Below are 6,923 nucleotides of genomic sequence, written 5' to 3' on the forward strand. Positions count from 1 at the left end.
TTATAAACTAACTGTGGGAAAGTAAAGTTTTGACTGACTTTGAAGAAGTTCTGAACAAGTAAAATAAATGATATGCCAAGGGAGCTAAGTTATTCTTGGAATAGGAGCAATTTGGTGACCATAACCTTGACATTTAATCAAGGACTAAGACTCAAAACTACAACTAGTATCACGGCTCAGGAGAAGACCCAGATGCAGACAGTTTCGAAGTAACAAAAGCTTATTACAAAAACAGGGGGGCAGGCAAACGACAGGTCAAGGGCAGGCAGAGGTCAGTAATCCAGAACAGAGTCCAAAAGGTACAGAACAGCAGGCAGGCTCAGGGCAGGCAGAGTTCAAAACCGGGAAAACTAGGAGAAAAAAACATGAGTACAGGAAAACCGCTGGTAGACTTGACGAGGCAAGACGAACTGGCAACAGACAAACAGAGAACACAGGTATAAATACACTGGGGATAATGGGGAAGATGGGCGACACCTGGAGTGGGGTGGAGACAAGCACAAAAACAGGTGAAACAGATCAGGGTGTGACAACTAGTTTTCCAAAGAATGTGGTCCTAGTCAAGAATCTATGACCCTCAACATCTCTCACTCATATTAATCATATCTTTCAGAGAGCCAAGATATACTTGGAGCTGAATCGTAATATTCAGCATTTGTCAATGAACATATCATAACATCTACAGTGAGGGAAAAAAGTATTTGATCCCCTGCTGATTTTGTACCTTTGCCCACTGACGAAGAAATGACCAGTCTATAATTTTAATGGTAGGTTTATTTGAACAGTGAGAGACAGATTAACAACAAAAAAAATCCAGAAAACGCATGTCAAAATGTTATAAATTGAGATGCATTTTAATGAGGAAATAAGTATTTGACCCCTCTGCAAAACATGACTTAGTACTTGGTGGCAAAACCCTTGTTGGCAATCACAGAGGTCAGATGTTTCTTGTAGTTGGCCACCAGGTTTGCACACATCTCAGGAGGGATTTTGTCCCACTCCTCTTTGCAGATCTTCTCCAAGTCATTAAGGTTTCGAGCCTGACATTTGGCAACTCGAACCTTCAGCTCCCTCCACAGATTTTCTATGGGATTAAGGTCTGGAGACTGGCTAGGCCATTCCAGGACCTTAATGTGCTTCTTCTTGAGCCACTCCTTTGTTGCCTTGGCCGTGTGTTTTGGGTCAATGTCATGCTGGAATACCCATCCACAACCCATTTTCAATGCCCTGGCTGAGGGAAGGAGGTTCTCACCCAAGATTTGACGGCACATGACCCCGTCCATCGTCCTTTGATGCGGTGAAGTTGTCCTGTCCCTTAGCAGAAAAACAGCCCCAAAGCATAATGTTTCCACCTCCATGCTTGACGGTGGGGATGGTGTTCTTGGGGTCATAGGCAGCATTCCTCCTCCTCCAAACACGGCAAGTTGAGTTGATGCCAAAGAGCTCCATTTTGGTCTCATCTGGCCACAACACTTTCACCCAGTTCTCCTCTGAATCATTCAGATGTTAATTGGAAAACTTCAGACGGGCATGTATATGTGCTTTCTTGAGCAGGGGGACCTTACTGGGAGCTGCAGGATTTCAGTCCTTCACGGCGTAGTGTGTTACCAATTGTTTTCTTGGTGAACTATGGTCCCAGCTGCCTTGAAATCATTGACAAGATCCTCCCGTGTAGTTCTGGGCTGATTCCTCACCGTTCTCATGATCATTGCAACTCCACGAGGTGAGATCTTGCATGGAGCCCCAGGCCAAGGGAGATTGACAGTTCTTTTGTGTTTCTTCCATTTGCGAATAATCGCACCAACTGTTGTCACCTTCTCACCAAGCTGCTTGGCGATGGTCTTGTAGCCCATTCCAGCCTTGTGTAGGTCTACAATCTTGTCCCGGTCTACAATCTTGTCCCTGACATCCTTGGAGAGCTCTTTGGTCTTGGCCATGGTGGAGAGTTTGGAATCTGATTGATTGATTGCTTCTGTGGACAGGTGTCTTTTATACAGGTAACAAGCTGAGATTAGGAGCACTCCCTTTAAGAGTGTGCTCCTAATCTCAGCTCGCTACCTGTATAAAAGACACCTGGGAGCCAGAAATCTTTCTGATTGAGAGGGGGTCAAATACTTATTTCCCTAATTAAAATGCAAATCAATTTATAACATTTTTGACATTCGTTTTTCTGGATTTTTTTGTTGTTATTCTGTCTCTCACTGTTCAAATAAACCTACCATTAAAATTATAGACTGATCATTTCTTTGTCAGTCGGCAAACGTACAAAATCAGCAGGGGATCAAATACTTTTTTCCCTCACTGTATATAAAATATGTCTGTGTTGAAAGAGAAAACAAATAGGTGAAAAAGTGATTAATCACTGTCCCAATAACGCTCAGTCACTGGTGACTGTCTCTACAGCCACAACACTCCAAGGGGCATTGCATTTATCAGCCTGATGGTATCATATACTCAGTGGCTAGTTTATTAGGTACACCACCCGTTCCACGAAAATGGTTCGCTCCTACAGACAGTGAGTCACATGGTCATGGCTTGCTTTATAAAGCAGGCAGACAGGCATTGAGGCATTCAGTTACTGTTCGATTGAATGTTAGAATGGGCAGAATGAATGACCTAAGCGACTTTGAGCATGGTATGATCGAGGGTGCCAGGCGCGCCTAGTTCCAGTAACTCAGAAATGGCCGGCCTCCTGGGCTTTTCACTCTATGACAGTGTCTAGGGTTTACCGAGAATGGTGCGACAAACAAAAAACATCAAGTCAGCGGCAGTCGTGGTCGTCAAAACAGCTAGTTGATGAGAGACTTTGAAGGAGAATGGCAAGATTCGTGCAAGCTAACAGGCGTGCCACAAACAGGCAAATAATGATGCAGTAACAACAGTAGTGTGCAGAACACATCTCGAATGCACAACTCGTTGGTCCTAGTCACGGATTGGCTATTGCAGCAGAAGATTTGTCTTGATCCTGCTGTTGTGTCCCAGAGCAGTAGGGTCAGTCTGACCCCTTGCCGCAGACAGGGACACGTCTCTTTTCAGCCCTCAGTACACCAAAGAGGTTCCGATATGCCTTTTTGCATTTAACAGAAGGTTAACACATGCACACAAGTGCTCAAATTATTAATCACAACAAAGGTAATGGGAGTGTAGGCTAATTGGTTTGCATGCTATTTCTGTTACAATTCTCCTGTCAAAAAATGAAGTTGTGGTTTTTTGACAGATAATTACTTCAATAGCATATTGTAATTCGGATCCCATACATTTACATTTACATTTAAGTCATTTAGCAGATGCACTTATCCAGAGCGACTTACAAATTGGTGCATTCAACTCAGGATAGCCAGTGGGACAACCACCACTGGGGGAGGGGGGGGGGGAGGGTGTAGAAGGATTACTGTTATACTATTCCAGGTATTCCTTAAAGAGGTAGGGTTTCAAGTGTCTCCGGAAGGTGGTCAGTGACTCTGCTGTCCTGGCGTCGTGGGGGAGCTTGTTCCACCATTGGGGTGCCAGAGCAGCGAATAGCTTTAACTGGGCTGAGGCGGGAACTGTGCTACCGTGAGAGGTAGGGGGGCTAGCAGGCCAGAGGTGGATGAACGTAGTGCCCTCGTTTGGGTGTATGGGTCTGATCAGAGCCTGAAGGTAAGGAGGTGCCGTTCCCCTCACAGCTCCGTAGGCAAGCACCATGGTTTTTGTAGTAGATGCGAGCTTCAACTGGAAGCCAGTGGAGTGTGCGGAGGAGCGGGGTGACATGAGAGAACTTGGGAAGGTTGGAACCCCAGACGGGCTGCACGCGTTCTGGATAAGTTGTAGGGGTTTAATGGCACAGGCAGGGAGCCCAGCCAACAGCAAGTTGCAGTAATCCAGACGGGAGATGACAAGTGCCTGGATTAGGACCTGTGCCGCTTTCTGTGTAAGGTAGGGTCGTACTCTCGCGAATGTTGTAGAGCATGAACCTGCAGGATCGGGTCACCGCTTTGATGTTATGTGGAGAACGACAGGGTGTTGTCCAGGGTCACGCCCAAGGTTCCTTGCACTCTGGGAGGAGGACACAATGGAGTTGTCAACCGTGATGGCGAGATCATGGAGCGGGGCAGTCCTTCCCCGGGAAGAAGAGCAGCTCCGTCTTGCCGAGGTTCAGCTTGAGGTGGTGATCCGACATCCCACACTGATATGTCCGCCAGACATGCAGAGATGTGATTCGCCACCTGGTTATCAGAAGGGGGAAAGGAGAAAATGCATTGTGTGTCGTCTGCGTAGCAATGATAGGAGAGACCATGTGAGGATACGACAGAGCCAAGTGACTTGGGTGTATAGGAGAGAATAGGAGAGGGCCTAGAACTGAGCCCTGGGGGACACCAGTGGTGGGAGCACGTGGTGCGGAGACACAGATTCGCCACGCCACCTGGTAGGAGCGACCTGTCAGGTAGGACGAATCCAAGAGTGAGCAGCGCCGGGAGATGCCCAACTCGGAGAGGGTGTGAGAGGAGGGATCTGATGGTTCACAGTATCAAAGGCAGATAGGTCTAGAAGGATAAGAGCAGAGGAGAGAGAGTTAGCTTTAGCAGTGAAGAGAGAGCCTCCGTGACACAGAGAAGAGCAGTCTCAGTTGAATGACCAGTCTTGCTGGGAAACCTGACTGGTTTGGATCAAGAAGGTAATTCTGAGAGAGATAAGCAGGAGAGTTGGCTAGAGACGGCACGCTTAAGAGTTTTGGAGAGAAAAGAAAAGAAGGGTTACTGGTCTGTAGTTGTTGACATCGGAGGGATCGAGTGTAGGTTTTTTGAGGGGAGGGTGCAACTCTTGCTCTCTTGAAGACGGAAGGGACATAGCCAGTGGTCAAGGATGAGTTGATGAGCTGAGGTGAGGTAAGGGAGAAGGCCTCCGGAAATGGTCTGGAGAAGAGAGGAGGGGATCGGTCAAGCGGGCAGGTTGTTGAGCGGCGGCCGTCACAAATCGCAAGATTTAATCTGGAGAGAGATACATATAGCAATCAAATATGTATTGGATCATTTTTTGTATGTGATGTGAGTACACACAAGCCATAGTGAAATGTGCAAATCCTTTGGACTTTGTCTCAACTCACTAAATATAAATGGCCTCAGTTACGACTGATTTAGGATCCATTCAATTGTTCTACTGTTTAAGTAACAGCCTCCCTGGATTATACATTCCAGCATGGGAATATAAGAAACCAGTTCCTCGAAACACATTATCCACTTATTTTGTCATTTTCAAACCCCTTAGTCTTGTTTACAATTTGGTAACTACAATATTTAAAGCCTCTTTGGCACTAGAAAGACTATTCACCACCAAATGTGGATTTAAAGTGGCATTTGCATGGATTATGCGTGGGTTGAGTTTAGCGCGTTTGAAATTAATTTGAGGTGAAAGGAAAGTGGTATACCTCATTTGAGCACAGTATTGTTGAAGTTTGACGTGCTGAAATCTTATATGACTGCAACTGCATAATATGCTCACTTTGTACTAGCTGATTCTGATAGGCCCTCGCCTTCTTAGCTGTTGTCTTTTACTGAGCCTGGCCAGATGGCTCAAAACCTCAGTGGTGATATACTGTATCTAAGTACACTCCAGGTCGAAGGATATTACAAGCCTTATCCAAACAAATCTACAAACTCCCTTACCATATTGATGAGCATTTTGTTTATTTGCAACCCTCCAGATCTGGTATGGAAACTATTCCGTAACCCCTAGCTACTGCTATTGTAGGCTCCTCTTGTGCTATAGTATTCTGTTTGAAGTGAATAAGGTACAGTTGGCATCACAGATGTAAAATGTCAGTCCCCTCTGCTGTTTGATGCAAACAAACACTCTGGATTAAAAGCTCTACAAATTCAGCTGAAGCGATACAAATATCAGCCAACTAGCTGCAATAAGATATGAACATGACGCCACATATTTCTAAGTCAGCATTATTAACGTGAACATAACGCCACATAACTCCTGAGTCTGAAGCATTATTAACAGTTCTCTATGAGAGTGGTTTGAGAGGTCAGGACAGCTCTGTTGTGTGGTTGGGAAATGTGAACTAGAAATGATCAGTGCATTAGAAATAGAATATCAGACTAGTCACAATCCTCCTATCTGAGTTTTGTCCCTCCATTTCCCCACAGAGATCCGTGAAGCTTTCAAGGTGTTTGACCGAGATGGAAACGGGTACATCTCAAAGCAGGAGTTGGGGGTGGTCGCCATAAAGTGCGCTGGGATACATGCCCAATGAGGTGGAGCTGGAGATTATTATCCAAAGGCTGGACATGGATGGTGAGTCCCAAACACAAGCAATTTTAAATGTGGTTCACTGAGATAATTCCAGAAAAATCATTGGCCCCATTACATGTGTAAAAGTGTCTGGCTGACGCAAAACGATTTACGAAATATCCACTCTCCTGTTCCTGCAGGTGATGGCCAGGTTGACTTTGACGAATTTGTTGCACTGTTGGACCAAAACTTATTGCTGCTGGGATGCCTGATAAGTTCCATGGGGTGAACTTTGACTCTCTGTATTTTGGAAGGTAAAGTATCACTAGTATCACTATCAGAAGCCTCATCTATGGAGTCTCATTCTCTTAAAATCAAATCAAATTGTATTTGTCAATGAGCCCCGAATACAACAGGTGTAGACCTTACAGTGAAATGCTTACTTACAAGCTCTTAACCAACAATGCAGTTTTAAGAAAAATAAGTGTTAAGTAAAAAATAGATAAGTAGAAAATAAAAAATACAAATGAAATAACAAATAATTAAAGAAGCAGCAGTAAGATAACAGGAGTGAGAAGCTTATACAGGGGTACCGGTACAGAGTCAATGTACGGGGGCACAGGTTAGTCGCGGTAATTGAGGTAATATGTACATGTTGGTAGAGTTAAAGTGACTATGCATAGATAATAAACAGAGTAGCAATGCAA

General features: G+C 44.9%; 1 pseudogene; it reads left to right on the plus strand.

Moving 5' to 3' along the window:
- Window positions 1-6,923, plus strand: part of LOC123491572 — a 48,753-nt pseudogene that overhangs the window by 41,033 nt on the left and 797 nt on the right.

The sequence above is a fragment of the Coregonus clupeaformis genome, chromosome 9, assembly GCF_020615455.1.
Source record: "Coregonus clupeaformis isolate EN_2021a chromosome 9, ASM2061545v1, whole genome shotgun sequence".
Classification (NCBI taxonomy): Eukaryota; Metazoa; Chordata; class Actinopteri; order Salmoniformes; family Salmonidae; genus Coregonus; species Coregonus clupeaformis.